We start from the raw sequence: 21,331 nt of genomic DNA on the forward strand, positions 1-21,331 counted from the left end.
CAACCTCACCACTTAACCATACCTCACCCATTAAGCTTTGCTAGTCTTGCTACCTTTGGAAATGAGATTGTTGAGTCCCATGTGCCTCACACATTACTACAACACCAGTTGTAGGTCCAGGTAAAGGTTACTTGACGCGAGCGCGTTGATTGTTCATTGGGAGTTGCTCCTTCTTCTTTTTCTTCTTCATCGATCTAGGATGGGTTCCAGGCCGGCAGCCTGGGATAGCAAGGATGGACGTCATTCTTCTTTTCTCGTTTGTTTTCGTCCGTAGTCGGACCCTGCTCTTCTTAATGATGTTTATGTATTGTACTGATGTGACTTTGATGTAGCTTGTGGCGAGTGTAAGCCAATTCCATATATCTCATCTTTTCAGTACATGCACTTGTAATGATATCCATTCTTGCGAAACGACGAGATGCGCTTCTATCCCTAACGAGGCCCTCGTGCCAAATTAAGGATAGGGTCGCATCTTGGGCATTACAAGTTGGTATCAGAGCAGTACCGACCTAGGAGCCTCCTTGATTGATCGAACTTGGCCGAGTCGTGTCTAGTTAAAAACTGATTTGAGTCTAGTTATATATCAGAGAGTAGGATTCTTTTTTCTCCTCTTCTATGCTCTGGTGAGGAATCTTGACATAATATTTTAATTCTACTCCTCTTCTCACTCAAAAAAATTTAGGATCACGCGGATATTTTCGGAATCCATATGATGTCGATGTGTTGGAGTTCTGTCTTGGTGCCTCCTGTCTGACTTGATTTCTTCCGGGGAGTTGAGTTCCAGGGAATTCTCGAGCACATCGTTATCATTCAGATTTCTTAGTATCTTAGGACGAAGGATGTTCGAAATTGCTTCAATACTAGTAGTGGCGAGAGGAGTCCGTCTTCCCCAGTACTGGTGCAGAGAGTTGCAGATGTATCACCATACTTTGTATCATCGTGATTACGAGTGTCTGAAATAGATGAAGTTCCAAGATTCTGGTTATGTGTTGACGGATGTGATACACTAGACGGGTTAGTATAAGAGTTGTGTGATATATTACTCCTTGTATCCGTGGACCAGATTGCATGACCAGAAATTTCGGGAGTTCTTAGGTGGGAATTCAAGTAGTTACTTATAGGACAATCTTCCAACAAATACATGATGTTAGGTTGGGGTTCGACATCAAGTGGATTTGTTTGTGCACGGTCATCTTACAGCGGTTCTTGTTGTGTCTTAAAGAGTCCTTGTAGTTTGCTACGACTCGGGGACGCTTCTTATGTCGTGTGCACTGCCTTGCATCGGATGGCTACTGTATGGATCGAGCCCCTGTGATCCTGTCCATGAAAATATCGTACGAAATCTCTCTCATGAGTTTGTTCTGGCTAAATTGTAAGCCTCCCCTTTGTTTTGTTGGAATATGGTAATTCAAGTTTCTTCGATGTCAAATGGTGATTTCATATCTCTTTCTAAGAGGTGTTCTCGTGTTTTATGGGAATGCAAATTCCTTTGCTCAATCAAGGTGTGATTTCAATTCTTGTCAACTGGAGTTGTCATATCAATTCTTTTTCAACCGGTGTGCTTCTCTTCAAGTGAATTCTATCCTCTCCAATTTTGCAAGATCATTCTCTCATTCTTTCGGAGTCGTCTCATCTGTCCCGAGTGGTCTTTGTTTTCCCCGCCCTCCCGCCCTTTTCTTCAGTGATTGGATTTCATCCAAGTGCATTTCATTACTTTTTTGCTTCTGCTATCTTTTATTCCGTGTCCTATCCGGTGATTCATTGTGAAGATTATCAGGAGCTTCATGTTCATCTTATTCATTCTTGTGGTCTTTTCACGTGAATTCAACTTAGTTGTCCGTCTTCATTATATCCTATTCATCCTTGTAATTCTTTCCTATGTTGGAGATTCTTATCAGCCTATCTTGTTATTCATTTCTCTCTAGTCTATCCGGAGTGCTGAAGTTGTCTCACGAGTTCTTGGTTTCAATTCTTTATATTATTTCAAGGTGCTCAGCCTCATCTAGTTTTCTTTACACCAGTGCAATATCTCTCTTTCTAATCAGTTGTTTCAACGGAGTTTTCTTTTGAGTGGGCCCATAACCCACAGGTTCTTTCCCAGGATCTTATCTAGCTTTCGTAATCTTTCCGGAGTCCTCTAATTCTATTCAATTGTGACGTACGTATGAATTTCATCAGTCATATTCCTTTTTCAAGATCGCTTCAAATTTATTTTCGTCTTTGCCTCAACCTTTCATTCTTCTTTATTCCGGAGTGTCTTATTTATTCTTGGTGGTGTTCTTCTCATCCTTTTCAGCTTGGAAGACCGAAAGAGTGTTTCTCTCAAATCTTGGTCCATTCTCTTGTGGATTCATCATTTCAGCTTTGTGGCATCATATTGAATTGTTCCGAATCATGAGTAATCCTTTCTTGCCATCCGGTGCATTTCTGAGTTGTTTTCATTCTTGATCCACCGAAGGCCATCATTTTAGAAGAATCTTCGTTCTCAGCTTTGAGCTTTCATCGTCAATTCTTCTCAATTGTTGTCTCTTCGTTCGTCTCTCAATTATTCTGGTGCCTTGTTCAGTTTTTTGATAGGTGTCTCATGATCTTTCATTCTCATGCATCTCCATTCATTCATGGTTGCCTCATTCTTTTCAATTCTCATCGGTGTTTATTTCAAGATTTCTTCAAGTTTGTGCTCATATCTATCCTCAATCATTTCTAGAAGAACAAGTGGTACGCTAAATCCGTTGCTTGCCATCAATTAAACTTGATGAAGGTGAAGCATAACATAAATCTTATTCTTGCTTCATAGGATTCAATTCTTCTTCCAGAGTGGCTCATGATATCAATTCTTTGTCTCAAGATGTTCTTCAAGATTCTTGTGGGATCAGTTCTCATTTTCTCCTTCGTTCCATCTTTCCAAGATCTAGTTTATATTCTCTTGTTCCAGAATTGTGGTGATGTTGCTCATTTGGGTCAATCATGTTGTTCTATCAAAATCATATTGTTCCCTTGTTAATTTAGTTGTTTGTTATGAATTTCTTTTCTCAAGATCTGTCCATCTTATCGAATTTTTGTCCCATTTTCCTATCGAAGTGCTGCCGACATTTTCTGTGAATTCTTGCTTGTTTCTCATATCATTCTTCATCTCTTTATAACCCTCAAGGATTGTTGGTTTCACTCGTTCGTCAAGAAGAAACTAAGTTTTACCTCTTGCTTTCTCATCCTCTTCCCCCTTTCATTCTTAGATCTCGGGTCGAGATCCTCTTATAGTGTAGGAGAGTTGTGACAGCCCGAGACCGGCATTACAGAAGATTCCCCCTTTATTCCATTTTCGTTGTGTGTCTATTTTTATTTGTCGCATCATCATCGCATCATACGCATCATCCTCATTGCATAGGCATTCCGTTGCCGCCAGTTTTCAAACTTGCATCCATTATTAGTTGTCGGTTCTCGTCGTTGCGTGTGTTGAGCCCGACCACACTGGCACGCTCCCGCGGCAACGTCAAAAACCTGGTTTTAAAAGTGTGTATAAAAATTTCTCTAATTGGGTTGAAACTTGACGTGCGGTCTTATTTAGATGTAGGTAGGCCTCCTACCAAATTTCGTCGCAATCGGAGTCCGTCTGGTAACCGAACGGTTGACCGTAGTGGCGCCGTATTCGATCTATCGTCACACGTTTTGTCGGTGTTTTAAAATACGTTGCCGGGTGCCCCGTTTCCCTCTCTTCTCCGGCTAACCTACTCAACACGACCACTTAGCCCGTCCCGCGTTCGAGATCCTTCGATTCTGATCGCACGATTGAAACCGGGGCGAAATTCTGCTAACCCTAGTCCCCTTTCCCTGTATAAACAGCCCTCCCCTACCTATTTGGGCGCCCCCCTAATCCTCCTCGGGATCCACGCCCCACCTACCAGCAGCCGCCACCCCCAGTCTCTCTCCTCCTCCAGTCGCCGGCCCATGGGGCCCAATCTGAGCCCTCCCGATCCCATCTGGGCCCGGGTCAACTGCCGGCCTTCCCGAGCTCGCTCCCATGGCAGGAGTGTCCCCAACCCCGAGCTTCCCCTTGTTGCGGCTTCTTGCACGTCGCGCTGGACCGCGCCGGAGCACGACGCCCCTCGCCGGAGATCCAGCCTTGCCGGCCGGCCTCGCCGGAGTAGGGCCGTCTCTCCGCCGACTCCCATAGCATGTCGCCGCGCCGCCCCGGCTTTCCCCGCGCCTCCCTACTCCTCCTCGAGTTTCCGTGACGTTGTCTGCCGCTTCGCATCGCCCCTAGCACTGCCGCCCGCCGCCGCCGACCAGCCAGAGCGTCGCCGCCTGCTGGCGTGCCCCTTGGCTCCTCACCGCCAACACACGTCCACCGCCAAGGACGCTGACCCCGAGCCGACCACACCTCCCCTTGATCCAGGGCAGATTCGGAGTGGTGGCCAGCTGGGCTGCCTCCAACGCCCGCTCCTGGGTCGGCCTGCAGCCTCACTCGCACGCGTGGGCTGCCTCGCTCGCATTGGGCCGCGCCAAGGCCCAGCTCCAGCGCCTCCCGTTGGCCCGAGCACCAGCGGAGCTCCTGGGCCCGAGCCGACCGCCTCCTCCTCTCCAGGCCTGCCTGCGCCCTAGGCCCAAGGTGAGCAGCCCGTCTATTCCCCGCCCCCGGCGAGAGTTAGTTATGTTGCGCCGCTAGTTTCGGCCCATTAGAATTTTAAAGGTTTTTCGGATTTAATTCTTTTTCAAGGAGATTGCTAGATATTAAAACGCCCGTAGATAATTAACCGTGCGTCGGATCGCGATGATTTATATATGTATCTTGTGTAGTTTTGCGTGTAGATTATGAATTTGCAACTTGCATACATGTTTGAAATACTTTGTCTTGCCATGTGCCTAGTTTTGTGTGTTGTCTTATTAGGGTTTCGTCCCGTATTTATTTTCATGCGCGTCCGGATTGCTCAAACCCCATAGATAAAATGCTCATGTTTTTAGGGACCTTTTGCCATTAATTTTAGAGTAGTGTTTCCATATTTTTGCATATAGGTTCCGTCACTAGTTTATTATACCGTGTTTAGGACATAGTCTCGCATATTCATGTGGCGTGATTTTTGTTTTGCAACCCCTCATGTTATATATGTTTTCCGAGGTAGAAAAACCCATAGAATTTAACTGTGCATTTAGTTTTAGCTTTTGAGCAAGTTAGTGCACGTGATATTTTGCCATGTTGCCCTTTTGTTTATTTTGTGAGATTTAATCCGTGCATGATATGAAGGAGTTGTCAACTAGAGATATGCCCTTGGATGTGTAGGCTAGCCTCTGGTAATTTTGGTTGCAATAGAAATCCATGTTTAGGTTTGGTTTGCTTGCTCTCAACTTGCTAGAAAATAGTGATGATTTGTAGATGCTGAAATATTTCTAAGTCTGAAATCAGTTATATTTTGTTGTTGTCTTTGCATGAGTTTATCTGGTGATCTGTAGCTCTTTTGAGGTTGGTGCAATGGAGTTAGTTGTAGACTTTAGGATTCTCTAGCATGCTGTAAATTTTCATGCCATTTGGAGTCGTGTAGCTTATGGTTTTGCTGCTGTCAATATGCCTTCCGATTGAAAATTGCGCTTTCATAAACGCTGGTTTTCACTAAGTCTGAAACTGCGTGTGTGCAACCATTTTGTGAGTTTTTTTTCTAGTGATCCTTGCTTCCATGCTAGGTGTTATTAGTTGTATGTTGTAGTGCATCTTGACCTATGTTGCCTCATGCCTTGTTTGAGCCTGTTGGCTTTGTCTAGCTAGTTGTTCGAGAGCGTAGAAAATGCTATGTGGCTGATTTTGGCAGATTGTAGTCATTTCTTGTTTAGCTTGTAATTGTTGAACCGTCGCTCCGTTTTGATCGTGTCCTATATGAAACTTGCTTAGAATCTCGTGTAGTTTGATATTGTCTTGCTGGTTGTATGATTTGAGATGCTTGTGACTGACGTTGCACAAATATTGCATTCATGCCATCATATCTTGCGGTGTTCGTATCTTTTGAACCGTAGCTCCGTTGGAGAAGTTCTCTATGTGGAAATTGATTGTAATGACGCGTAGAATCACGTGAACCTATATATTTTTGCTGTTTAACAAATGTTAAAACGTGTTAGTTCAAATCTGGACAGAAATATAAATTAACGTATGAGATCATCTCCGAGGTGCCATATGTCATTTCCGACCTCATTTAAAATGTCTAGATAGGTAATTTAATTATGCTTCACCTCTTGCCATGTTTAACCACAATTAATATTTCCGTGTACCTAATCAGGATAGAACTAAATAATTCATATGTGGAGTTTCGTCAATATGCAACTCATTCCATATTGAACTTCACTTAATGTGTACTGTTTGATTGTTGTGAATTTTCATGCTATGTCTTGCATAAATCCAACCGTTCAAGCATCATATGTGTTGTGCATCCTGTGGTGTATATCGTGTGTTGATTCTTGTTTCCGGTTTGCTTCCTCTGGATAGAGTTCCGCAAGCGTGTCGGATTGTGATGACCCGTTCGACTAGATCGGTTTGTCTGCTTCACGGAGTCATTCTTCTTCCAAGCAGGATCTCAGGCAAGATGACCATTTCCCTAGATACCATTACTATCATTGCCATGCTAGTTTTACCGTTTCTATTGTTACATCTCGCTGCCTACCACCTGTTAAATATGAGCCTCTCAACATTGCCATGAAAACCTTCGATCTGTTCACAACCTAGCAAACCACAGATTGGCTATGTTACTACTTGCTTTACCGTGTGTTAGCGTTGCTAGTTGCAGGTGCAGTTGCTTCTATGTGAAAACATGGGTTCCTTGTTATATCACCCTATTAAATGCTATGTAATTTAATGCACCTATATACTCGGTAAAAGGTGGAAGGTCTGGCCTTTCTAGCCTGGTGTTTTGTTCCACCTTTACCCCTTAGTTTCGGCTACCGGTGTTATGTTCCATAATTGAGCGCTCCTAACACGATCAGGGTTGTTATGGGGACCCCCTTGATAATTCGTTTTAGATTAAAGCTAGTCTGGCAAGGCCCAACATTGGTATTATATTTGCCCAACATAATAATTCTGTTAATACTGAAATGCATAGGGAGTTAGCGTTACCCGAGGATTAATTCTACATAATACACGGGGGCCACTGTTGATGGTGCTGGTCCAAAACTAGAGCCGTTTGCGGGGCCAACCCGGGGCAACTCGGGATATGTCTATGAGGCCACCGTATGTTGTGCTTATCCGTCGTGTCCTGAGAACGAGATACGCAGCTCCTATCAAGATCGTCGACACGTCGGGCGGCCTTGCTGGATTAGTTTTACCTTTGACAAATGTCTTGTGCATTGGGATTCCGGTGATGCTTTGGGTAATCTCAGAGTTGAGGTTTTCCACTAAGGAGTCCGACGAGATCGTGAGTTTCGTGATCGAGGATTTCTATGCGGCTTGTGGTAATTTGTGATGGATTAGTTGGAGCACCCCTGCAGGGTTAGATCTTTCGGAAAGTCGTGCCCGCGGTTATGTGGCAACGTGGAAACTTTTTTTAACACTGGTTCTAGACAACTTGAAGTTAACTTAATTTAAACTTGCCAACTGAGTGCGTAACCGTGACTGTCTCTTTCGTGAGTTCCTTCTCCGATCGAGGACACGGTGGGGTTATGTTTGACGTAAGTAGGTGTTCAGGATCATTCATTTGATCATCAGTGGTTCACGTCCGTTATGCGTAGATTTTCCCCCTCTTATTTCTTGACTCGTAAGTTAGCTACCTCATATGATGCTTAGTCGTTGCCGCAACCTCACCACTTAACCATACCTCACCCATTAAGCTTTGCTAGTCTTGATACCTTTGGAAATGAGATTGTTGAGTCCCCTGTGGCTCACAGATTACTACAACACCAGTTGCAGGTCCAGGTAAAGGTTACTTGACGCGAGCTAGTTGATTGTTCATTTGAAGTTGCTCCTTCTTCTTCGTCTTCTTCATCGATCTAGAATGGGTTCCAGGCCGGCAGCCTGGGATAGCAAGGATGGACGTCATTCTTCTTTTCTCATTTGTTTTCATCCATAGTCGAACCCTGCTCTTCTTAATGATGTTTATCTATTGTACTGATGTGACTTTGATGTAGCTTGTGGCGAGTGTAAGCCAATTCCATATATCTCATCTTTTTAGTACATGTACTTGTAACGGTATCCATTCTTGCGAAACGACGAGATGAGCTTCTATCCCTGACGAGGCCCTCGTGCCAAATTAAGGATAGGGCCACATCTTGGGCGTTACAAGTTGGTATCAGAGCAGTACAGACCTAGGAGCCTCCTTGATTGATCGAACTTGGCCGAGTCGAGTCTAGTTAAAAACTGATTTGAGTCTAGTTATATATCGGAGAGTAGGATTCTTTTTTCTCCTCTTCTATGCTCTGGTGAGGAATCTTCATTCATTCATGGTTGCCTCATTCTTTTCAATTCTCACCGGAGTTTCTTTAAAGATTTCTTCTAGTTTGTGCTCATATCTCTCCTCAATCATTTCTAGAAGAAGAAGTGGTACGCTAAATCCGTTGCTTGCCATCAATTAATTGATGAAGGTGAAGCATAACATAAATCTTATTCTTGTTTCATAGGATTCAATTCTTCTTCCAGAGTGGCTCATGATATCAATTCTTTGGCTCAAGATGTTCTTCAAGATTCTTGTGGGAGCAGTTCTCATTTTCTCCTTCGTTCCATCTTTCCAAGATCTAGTTTATATTCTCTTGTTACAGAATTGTGGTGATGTTGCCCATTTGGGTGAATCATGTTGTTCTATCAAGATCATATTGTTCCCTTGTTAATTTAGTTGTTTGTTGTGGATTTTTTCTCAAGATCTGTCCATCTTATCGAATTTTTGTCCCCTTTTCCTACCAAAGTGCTACTGAAATTTTCTGTGAATTCTTGCTTGTTTCTCATATCATTCTTCATCTCTTTGCAACCCTCAAGGATTGTTGGTTTCACTCGTTCGTCAAGAAGAAACTAAGTTTTACCTCTTGCTTTCTCATCCTCGTCCCCCTTTAATTCTTGGATCTCGGGTCGAGATCCTCTTGTAGTGTAGGAGAGTTGTGATAGCCCGAGACCGACGTTCCAGAAGATTCCCCCTTTATTCCGTTTTCGTCGTGTGTCTATTTTTATTTGTCGCATCATCATCGCATCATGTGCATCATCCGCATTGCATCAGCATTCCGTTGCCGTCAGTTTTCAAACTTGCATCCGTTATTAGTTGCCGGTTCTCGTCGTTGCTCGTGTTGAGCCCGACCACACTCGCCCGCGCCCGCGGCATCGTCAAAAACCTGGTTTTAAAAGTGTGTATAAAACTTTCTCTGATTGGGTTGAAACTTGACGTGCGGTCTTATTTAGATGTAGGTAGGCCGCCTACCAAATTTCATCGCAATCGGAGTCCGTATGATAACCGAACGGTCGACCGTAGCGGCACCGTATTCGGTGTATCGTCGGACGTTTTGTCAATGTTTTAAAATACGTTGTCGGGTGCCCCGTTTCCCTCTCTTCTCCGGCTAACCTACTCTACACGGCCACTTAGCCCGTCCCGCGTTCGAGATCGTTCATTCCGATCGCACGGTTGAAACCGAGGCAAAATTCTGCTAACCCTAGCCCCCTTTCCCTATATAAACACCCCTCCCCTACCTATTTGGGCGCCCCCCTAATCCTCCTCGGGATCCGCGCCCCACCTACCAGCAGCCGCCACCCCCAGTCTCTCTCCTCCTCCAGCCGCCGGCCCATGGGGCCCGATCTGAGCCTGCCCGAGCCCATCTCGGCCCGGGTCAACCGCCGGCCTCCCCAAGCTCGCTCCCATGGCAGGAGCATCCCCAACCCCGAGCTTCCCCTCGCTGTGGCTTCCTGCACGTCGTGCTGGACCGCGCTGGAGCATGTCGCCCCTCGCCAGAGATCCAGCGCGCGCCGGCCGGCCTAGCCGGAGTAGGGCCGTCGCGCGGCCGACTCCCATCGCCTGTCGTCGCGCCGCCCCGGTTTTCCCCGCGCCTCCCTGCTACTCCTTGAGTTTCCGCGCCGCTGCCTGCCGCTTCGCGTCGCCTCTAGCACCGCTGCCTGCCACCGCTGGCCAGCCGGAGCTGTACGACTAAGATGCGGTCCTTTCAGATTTAGGGAACGAGGCCCCGAATTGGAAAGAAGCGCATCTAAGCGTTTTGCAAGCACGGTAACATAGCACATACGTAATAATAGTAGAATGGCAATTAGGGCTTCAACTGCCACAACATTAAATATATCAGAGTACATCACGCATCCAAACAAGGTAGTTCCGCTATGGACTACAAAACATGAGAAATGACTATGCTACCCTGCATGCTTGCCCGCGATCACGACCACGCCTCAGTCTTCTGGATAGTTCACGTACAGGCGGTCGTTCTCCTCATCGAACTGCCACGCCAGCTGCGTGCCTTCGGGATCACCTGTCTCGGGGGTACCTGAACCTGTTGGTGTTTTGAAGGAATCTGTGAGCCACGGGGACCTCGCAATCTATGACCTCAGTGCCAAAACTAGTCAAGTTATTAGGTACGAAAGGTGCAGTATTTAGATTGCAGCACCCTAAGCATATATGGTGGCTAACTTACGTAGAACATGTATTGAAGGTGGTTTATACTAGCGATCGATGATTTAGCTGATCACTAAGTGATCCTGAACACCTACCTACGTCAATCATAACCCCACCGTGTTCCCGATCGAAGAGAGGTCTCCGAAGGGGACAGTCACGGTTACGCACACAGTTGGCAATTTTATTAGATTAGGTTCAAGTTATCTATAACCGGATGTTAACAAATGTTCCAAGTTGCCACATAACCGCGGGCACGGCTTTCCGAAAGATTAAACCCTGCAGGGGTGCTCCAACTAGTCCATCACGAACGGTCATGGGCCGCCAAGTAATCCTCTATCACGAATCTCGTGATCTCGTCGGATTCCTTAGAGGAAAACCTCAACTCTGGGGAGAACCAAAGCTTCACCGGGATTCCTATACGCAAGATATATCGCTAAGGTAAGACAAGACTAGCAGGACCTCTCGTCGTGTCGACGACCCCGATAAGAGCCGCGTATCTCAGTCTCACGACACGGCGGATGAGTCACACTACACGTATACCAAACCTCAGGTTGCCCTATGGTGGCCCCATAGTCTGCTCAATTTGGACCAACACTCATGAGGAGCACTGGCCCGGGTTGTTGATTAAATTCCTCGGGGTAGCTATTCCCTATGCAGATTATTATTAAGTGATTAGCAAATTAAAACCAATGTTGGGTCCTGCCAGACAAGTCTTAACACTACTCGATTTATCAAGGGGGTCCCCATAACAACCCCGAACGTGTTGGGAGTGATCAGTTATGGAATCAAACACCGGTAGCCGGTAACTATGGCGGAAATAACGAAACAAAACACACGGCAAAGGCTAGGCCTTCCGTTATTTACCAAGTATATAGGTGCATTAATTAAATAACAGATTTAACATAATGATATCAAACTCATGTTATCACATGAGACAAAGCACCTGCAACTAGCAACGCTAACATTAGAAGCTTAGCAAAGCCTACTTAGCCATTCAAGATTTGCTAGGAAGGGATAAGTGTTTGGGTTTCATGGCAATATCATGAGGCAATTATTTCAGTGGTAGGCAGCGAGCATATGACCGAAGAAACGTAATCTAGCATAACAAGTCTAGAGATGGAATCAAGATCATACCATCTTGCATGTGTCCTCAGCTTGGAACTGCTCTTGTTCGTCCTGCACGTACTCGTTCTCCGATCCTGGTGCTACCCAACATAAAAATAGCATCCAATTAACAACAACACCTCAAGATGCAACAAGCACATGATGCATGAGATGAAAATGAACATGCGTCTCTATTCTAGTCATTAGAACAAGCATGAGAAAAGAATATAAGTTCCTGGACAGAAATTCACTCTAAGACATCTTGACATGCATGAGAATGACATGAACAGATGCGTCGCGCAAAAACGATGCAAAAACATATAAAGATCGTTACAAATGGAGCTACGGATCAACCGGAAACAACGAAACAAGAAATGAAGTCCTACGTGTCAAATCCATCACAACACACTCCAATGGCTTACTTTGGTATTCCCAGATTGCCAAGACATAAAACAAACAAGAATGGATGGGGTGGTGCAAAGAAATATCACCACATCATCATCTATGCACTCACAAGCATCAAAACATCAAAACTACACAATCTGCCATAAACAGCATCATAGCAGTTTCAGGGCTACATGCAAAGCACCTATAGCCACCCAAATATGTCAAATAAGATATGTGGCAGAAGCTATCCAAGAGTACTTCAAGCATGAGCAAAAATCTAATTCAAAGGAGTTTCACACAGAAAGTTACACAACTGCTAACTTGGACAAAAATATCAGTTTTCGGGGACTTAGTGAAAATTCCAGATTCTCACTAGTTGTTTATGCTCTGAAGCATTTTTACAGCACCCAAAACAATATCTACAGGACTCCAAATGGAATGAAAATTTACAGAGAGCTATACAAACACAAAAGCTACAACTTTCCAGTTGATAGCATATGCTGATTCCCAACACATGGACTTCTACAAGCACAACAACAGGAGAAGAAAATATAAGCAGATTCTCAGACTTAGTGAAAATCACAGATTTTCACTAAACTGGAATTTCAGCCACATGCCTACTTTGACTAGGCACAACTTTCACACATGAACTCCTAAGCAAGAAATAAAACCAACATGTGGCAGAGGGGTTCACCCTCTACTGCCACAACAAAGAATCAACCTCTTGGGCTCACCACATCACATGGAACCAAGCTCTAAACATGGAACAAAATTGAAATTTTACATTCCCAGAAAGTGTTCCAAAGGCAAAACTGACTTCACTAATGGATTCCTGGGATGATTCTACCCCAAAAGCATATATAATACATAGGCACTTGCATAGAATAATTGGGCACAAACTTGAAAGAAAATCCTACATGGAATCACATAGAGTGAATAGTGCATCATCACATGTGCTTCCACTAGCTCATCACTTGTACATGCTCTTGCACATGTCCACAACACCAAAGGTGCACATGAGGGGTAGACCTCATGCTCATGTGCCTTAGCACACCACCACACACCACATACATCAAGCACATGCATAAAATCATCTACACATGCTAAATAGAACACCCACTAACTACACACACATCATGCATCTGTACAACTACACATATAACTTGCACATGTGCTACCAAGGCACAACATGCCTTGGCATGTGTGTGACACACACACACACAAGCACTCACAACTTCACAAGAACAACTATACCACACTCACACACATGTGCACCTACACACACAGTATGTGGAGGGAAACCCACACACACACATACACATCACTTGCACAAGCTAGTGATTAAGATCAACTCACATACACAAGAATTCCACCCTACATATACGTCAGGACATGCTTCCACACTTGCATCCCTAGTGCATACCACACAACATAGTAAGCTAACTCAACATACATGCATACTCACACCTACTAGCAAAATAGCTAGACACACCTCCTGTAGAGAGGTAAATCAAACTTCAAACATGCTATACTAGCATGCCACAGCAACTGTACAAGCAGCAGATGCAAAACAATATGAAATGCAACAAAAAAAATGAAAATGATGGGGAGAGGGATCGAACCCTGGACCCCCTGCTAACACACACAACATACACCACTCTACTGCAGCCTCTTTGCTCGACAGCAACAAGGGGATAAGAAAAAAAATAAAAATAACTCCCAGGAAACCCTATGCACCAAAAAGTAAAATAAAAATACCCCTGGTCATAAGAAAGGATGACCTATTTGAATAAATTGGAAAAGAAATATTTGGAGCCAATAAATATTTACAAAACAGAATTAAGTTGAGCTGTTTTGTGAATATTTGCACCCTTACAACATAGTTTCAAAACAGCAAAATCACAACTTAATATCCACCACAAAATATCCTAAACCATGGGCATTTTTAAAACAGAGAAGGAGCAAGTAATTATTGACTTGAGATAAAATAGAGAATGGGAAGTTTTATAAAACATAGAGCAAACCACATGCTATCTACTAACACACACTCCACTCCACATCACTACATATCATCCCATGATATCCACCACCAACATAAGATCACAAGGTACAAACACCAAGACATGGAATGAATGGTATGCATGCATGCAAAGGAACACAAATCAAGGTGACATCACATGAAATCATATGCATTGAGCTCTTGTATCAATGACAAGGTGGACCCACATAGAGAAGGTTCCAAATAAGGAAAGATACACTCTTGGGGCATTACAGGAGCGCCGCCGCCTGCCGGCGTGCCCCTCGGCTCCTTGCTGCCAACGCACGTCCGCCGCTAGGGACGCTGACCCCGAGCCGACCTCGCCTCCCCTTGATCCAAGGCAGATTGGGAGCGGTGGCCAGCTGGGCTGCCTCCAGCGAACGCTCCTGGGACGGCCTGCCAGCCTCACCCGTGCGTGTGGGCCACCTCACCCGCGCTGGGTCGTGCCAAGGCCCAGCTCCAGCGCCTCCCGTTGGCCCGAGCACCAGCGGAGCTCCTGGGCCCGAGCCGACCGCCTCCTCCTCTCCAGGCCTGCCTGCGCCCTAGGCCCAAGGTGAGCAGCCCGTCTATTCCCCGCCCCCGGCGAGAGTTAGTTATGTTGCGCCGCTAGTTTCGGCCCATTAGAATTTTAAAGGTTTTTCGGATTTAATTCTTTTTCAAGGAGATTGCTAGATATTAAAACGCCCGTAGATAATTAACCGTGCGTCGGATCGCGATGATTTATATATGTATCTTGTGTAGTTTTGCGTGTAGATTATGAATTTGCAACTTGCATACATGTTTGAAATACTTTGTCTTGCCATGTGCCTAGTTTTGTGTGTTGTCTTATTAGGGTTTCGTCCCGTATTTATTTTCATGCGCGTCCGGATTGCTCAAACCCCATAGATAAAATGCTCATGTTTTTAGGGACCTTTTGCCATTAATTTTAGAGTAGTGTTTCCATATTTTTGCATATAGGTTCCGTCACTAGTTTATTATACCGTGTTTAGGACATAGTCTCGCATATTCGTGTGGCGTGATTTTTGTTTTGCAACCCCTCATGTTATATATGTTTTCCGAGGTAGAAAAACCCATAGAATTTAACTGTGCATTTATTTTTAGCTTTTGAGCAAGTTAGTGCACGTGATATTTTGCCATGTTGCCCTTTTGTTTATTTTGTGAGATTTAATCCGTGCATGATATGAAGGAGTTGTCAACTAGAGATATGCCCTTGGATGTGTAGGCTAGCCTCTGGTAATTTTGGTTGCAATAGAAATCCATGTTTAGGTTTGGTTTGCTTGATCTCAACTTGCTAGAAAATAGTGATGATTTGTAGATGCTGAAATATTTCTAAGTCTGAAATCAGTTATATTTTGTTGTTGTCTTTGCATGAGTTTATCTGGTGATCTGTAGCTCTTTTGAGGCTTGTGCAATGGAGTTAGTTGTAGACTTTAGGATTCTCTAGCATGCTGTAAATTTTCATGCCATTTGGAGTCGTGTAGCTTATGGTTTTTCTGCTGCCAATATGCCTTCCGATTGAAAATTGCGCTTTCATAAACTCTGGTTTTCACTAAGTCTGAAACTGCGTGTGTGCAACCATTTTGTGAGTTCTTTTCCTAGTGATCCTTGCTTCCATGCTAGGTGTTATTAGTTGTATGTTGTAGTGCATCTTGAACTCTGTTGCCTCATGCCTTGTTTGAGCCTTTTGGCTTTGTCTAGCTAGTTGTTCGAGAGCGTAGAAAATGCTATGTGGCTGATTTTGGCAGATTGTAGTCATTTCTTGTTTAGCTTGTAATTGTTGAACCGTTGCTCCGTTTTGATCATGTCCTATATGAAACTTGCTTAGAATCTCGTGTAGTTTGATATTGTCTTGCTGGTTGTATGATTTGAGATGCTTGTGACTGACGTTGCACAAATATTGCATTCATGCCATCATATCTTGCGATGTTCGTATCTTTTGAACCGTAGCTCCGTTGGAGATGTTCTCTATGTGGAAATTGATTGTAACGACACGTAGAATCACGTGAACCTATTTTTCTTTTTTGTTTAACAAATATTAAAACGTGTTAGTTCAGATCTGGGCAGAAATATAAATTAACGTATGAGGTCATCTCCGAGGTGCTATATGTCATTTCTGACCTCATTTAAAATGTCTAGATAGGTAGTTTAATTACGCTTCACCTCTTGCCATGTTTAACCATAATTAATATTACAGTGTACCTAATCGGGATAGAAATAAGTAATTCATATGTGGAGTTTCGTCAATATGCAACTCGTTGCATATTGAACTTCACTTAATGTGTAGTGTTTGATTGTTGTGAATTGTCATGCTATGTTTTGCATAAGTCCAACCGTTCATGCATAATTTGTGTTATGCATCGTGTGGTGTATATCGTGTGTTGATTCTTGTTTTCGTTCGTCTCGATAGAGTTCCGCAAGCGTGTCGGATTGTGAGGACCCGTTCGACTACATCTCTTTGTCTCCTTCACGGAGTCGTTCTTCTTCCAAGCGGGATCTCAGGGAAGATGACCATTTCCCCCAGATACCATTACTATCATTGCCATGCTAGTTCTACCGTTTCTATCGTTATGTCTTGCTGCCTACCACCTGTTAAATATGAGCCTCTCAACATTGCCATGAAAACCTTCAACCTGTTCACAACCTAGCAAACCACTGATTGGCTATGTTACCGCTTGCTTTACCCTGTGTTAGCGTTGCTAGTTGCAGGTGCAGTTGCTTCCATGTGAAAACATGGGTTCCTTGTTATATCACCCTATTAAATGCTATGTAATTTAATGCACCTATATACTCGGTAAAAGGTGGAAGGCTTGGCCTTTCTAGTCTGGTGTTTTGTTCCACCTTTGCCCCCTTAGTTTCGGCTACCGGTGTTATGTTCCATAATTGAGCGCTCCTAACACGATCGGGGTTGTAATGGGGTCCCCCTTGATAATTCGTTTTAGATTAAAGTTGGTCTGGCAAGGCCCAACATTGGTACTATATTTGCCCAACATAATAATTCTGTTAATACTGAAATGCATAGGGAGTTAGCGCTACCCGAGGATTAATTCTACATAATGCAGGGGGCCAGTGCTAATGGTGCTGGTCCAAAACTAGAGTCGTTTGCGGGGCCAACCCGGGGCAACTCGGGATATGTCTATGAGGCCACCGTATGTTGTGCTTATCCATCGTGTCGTGAGAACGAGATACGCAACTCCTATCAGGATCGTCGACACGCCGGGCGGCCTTGCTGGTTTAGTTTTACCTTTGACGAATGTCTTGTGCATCGGGATTCCGGTGATGCTTTGGGTAATCTCAGAGTTGAGGTTTTCCACTAAGGAGTCCGACGAGATCGCGAGTTTCGTGATCGAGGATTTCTATGCGGCTTGTGGTAATTTGTGATGGATTAGTTGGAGCACCCCTGCAGGGTTAAATCTTTCGTAAAGCCGTGCCCGCAATTATGTGGCAACGTGGAAACTTTGTTTAACACTGGTTCTAGACAACTTGAAGTTAACTTAATTAAAACTTGCCAACTGAGTGCGTAACCGTGACTGTCTCTTTCGTGAGTTCCTTCTCCGATCGAGGACACGATGGGGTTATGTTTGACGTAAGTAGGTGTTCAGGATCATTCATTGATCATCAGTGGTTCACGTCTGTTATGCGTAGATTTTCCCCCTCTTATTTCTTGTACTCGTAAGTTAGCCACCTCATATGATGCTTACTCGATGCCGCAACCTCACCAGTTAACCATACCTCACCCATTAAGCTTTGCCAGTCTTGATACCTTTGGAAATGAGATTGTTGAGTCCCCTGTGGCTCACAGATTACTACAACACCAGTTGCAGGTACAGGTAAAGGTTACTTGACGCGAGCATGTTGATTGTTCATTTGGAGTTGCTCCTTCTTCTTTTTCTTCTTCATCGATCTAGGATGGGTTCCACGCTGGCAGCCTGGGATAGCAAGGATGGACGTCGTTCTTCTTTTCTCATTTTTTTCGTCCGTAGTAGGACCCTGCTCTTCTTCATGATGTTTATGTATTGTACTGATATGACTTTGATGTAGCTTGTGGCGAGTGTAAGCCAATTCCATATATCTCATATTTTCAGTACATGTACTTGTAACGATATCCATTCTTGCGAAACGACGAGATGCGCTTCTATCCCTGACGAGGCCCTCATGCCAAATTAAGGATAGGGTCGCATCTTGGGCGTTACACGAGCCCTGCAGGAGTGGATCGTCACCACCACCGGAGCACCGTCACGCTGCCGGAGAACTCATCTACTTCTCCGTCTTGCTTGCTGGATCAAGAAGGCCGAGATCATCGTCGAGTTGTACGTGTGATGAACGCGGAGGTGCCGTTCGTTCGGCGCTAGATCGGAACGGATGGTGGGACGGATCGCGGGACGGTTTGTGGGACGGTTCTTGGGGCGGATCGAGGGACGTGAGGACGTTCCACTACATCAACCGTGTTTCTTAATACTTCGTGTTGTGCGATCTACAAGGGTATGTAGATCCAAATCTCCTCTCATAGATGGACATCACCATGATAGGTCTTCGTGTGCGTAGGAAAATTTTTGTTTCCCATGCAACGTTCCCCAACAAATTTAGCCTTCAGTGATTGGATTCGACAACACTGGCGCTTGAGCAGAGTTTCCTTTCTGAAGAGATTGTTAGAAAAACTTTTTCATTGTCCTTGTAATCAGCGGCAGAGACAGACCCAAGGCGGCCTGGGTCGTGGCGTGGGCCCTAGGCCCAATTCGTTCGTTGAGCATTTATTGTATTTATAGTGTTAGAGCAAACAAAAGGCGATGTAGGGCGGCTTGGGCCTTCACCTAATCCTGGTGCCGCCACGACTTGTGATGTCAAGAGATGGTTGTTGCAGATATGATTATTATTGTAGTTTACCAATCGCTATTCTGATCGCTTCATTTTTATCCTTTTCGCCTAGGCATAGATTTTGTTTTGTATGAATTTACTCTTCGGTGAATTTCGTTGTGTGTGTTGATATTAACTGTGTGCATTTTAGTTATACAATGGCTAGATGTACACCTATTTCTGAAACCTATACAGTAGAACCATTGTTCTAGGTAGTAGAAAGGTAATTTTATTTATAGATGTATACTCATTGTGATAGTAGACTCTTTATTTTTCATTTGAAGTATTTGATCCGTTTCTAAATATAAAATATTTTTAAAGATTTCACAATAAAGTATATATATATATATATATATACTGTTCATCACCCAGGATGTAGAATGAGTTATTCTTCACCCGGGGTAATTTTACGATTGTTGCATATTTTATTTTATTTTATACAAATAGCTATACACATATTGATTCATTATGTAAAATTTGGCATAAGAAAACAAAAATATATGTCAGAAGACCAGAAAAAGTGCATTTTATGTGTATTTTACACTATGTTTTTACGTTTATAACTTTGCATAGCCTAAAATATGGTGCATTGAAAGTAAAATAGCGGTGGGTGAAGAATAATTATTCCTCATCATCCAGGGTGTATGTATAAAGTAGATCCATTTATTTTGTTTTGTATGTAGAATTTGTAAAAAAAACATATTTAGAAACCAAGGAAGTAAATAAGATTCAATTTTCGTCCAGAAAAACTGAACGTGCATGGATGGAGCCATGTGACAACCTGCAAGCGAACACTATTGGCTAGGACACTAGACATAGGTAGATCTGAGGATTTTGTTTTCTTTCGTGAAGCACAGGGAGGGAGACCTCGACATGGCATCTTGTGTGTGATGACGTTGTGACACGACGCAGTCCTAGAAAATTAGTTGCGCCTCTTACCATTGAGAAAAATCACGTGATTTTTTTTGGGTTGGTTAGATTTATTCTTATGTTTTGAGATGATGACTAGGCCAATTCATTTTACCTGCCTAAAAGCATGGTTAATAGTACAGCCAGCTGCTGGCTATATGATGTTGACATGTCATCTATAACTAAGCTTATAGCCCGCAAATACAATAGGTAGATGTAAATAAGTACTACTTTATTGATAAAAGGTCCACCATCCTCTCTCACAAAGTGTCTAGGAGCACGTGTTACAACCGGTTGTTAGTTTATAGTCCGCTTCTCTTCTTTCTTCTCTTCTCTCTATTTCAACTCATTATAAATATATTATTTTAAGTCTTACAGCTCGCCTACGTCATCCTATTGTACTTGCTCTAATTATGTTGTCCTCTTCCAAGCCGTCTAATCCAAGAAAACATCATGACGCGTGATCAGTTGTCTGCCCATTTTTGGGTGCTCCTCCAATTACATCTCCTACATTGTTTGTAGCATCGCCAGAGAAAATTTTATTTTCTTTGGGAAGCATCGCCAGCGAGGAATTTATTTTATTTTAAACCCTCAAGCATCATTGCGATGTGCATGGTCATATTTATTAATTATTGCTCATTACTACAGCTTCTGCAGGCAGTAGCAACACGTTCCATAAGGAATAAGCACCCTCTGTCCAGCCGAAGAATGCCAAGACAAGTATTTTTATCCTGGTTACTGAGACCAACCCCCGAAGATCGGCACATTAGCAAGTAGACAACACATTGAACATGGTAAGCATGAAAGTTTATCGCCGCTGATCCCAACCAATCACGGCCAAAACAAGAGTTTTCAGATCTCACATTATATGAACCTAGGTGTTCCAAATATAATGTTGAGGACGGATCTTTCGGTAATTGCGTCAGCATTGTACTCCACATCAGGTCGAAATTACGCTAGAGGATAGGTGGGACATCTTCCCACCATAGACCATCTTCCTCCTCCAGATGCAGTAGTCAGCACTACCGAATCTGTCATCCTCCATGTACGGATAATTTTTCTGTTTTAACCATAGAGCAAAGAAAATGCAGAATTGACTTCGCTTTAAAAAAAAACAATCTAGCCTCTTTTTCTGACGCCAACATCCCTAACGTCTGGTTTGCATGCGAGACGCCAAGGTCCCTCACTTCTGGTATGGGATGGTATGACCGGTTGATCCGTTAAGTTTTTGATGTGGCATGGTACCAAACGCCAGGGACTCTGGCGTCTAGTCCAGGACCAGACGCCAAGGACCCTGGCGTCTCGTACCAAACGCCAAGGGTCCTGGCGTCTGGGTGGCGTGGCACACATTATTAAAAAAAGTGTGATCTGCTAACAAACGCCAGGGTCCATGACGTATGGTACCATGCCACGTCAGAAACTCAGCAGGTCAACCGATCACGTAGTCTCGTACCAGACGTCATGGTCCCTGGCGTTTCCA

Source organism: Hordeum vulgare, chromosome 5H, assembly GCF_904849725.1.
Source record: "Hordeum vulgare subsp. vulgare chromosome 5H, MorexV3_pseudomolecules_assembly, whole genome shotgun sequence".
NCBI lineage: Eukaryota > Viridiplantae > Streptophyta > Magnoliopsida > Poales > Poaceae > Hordeum > Hordeum vulgare.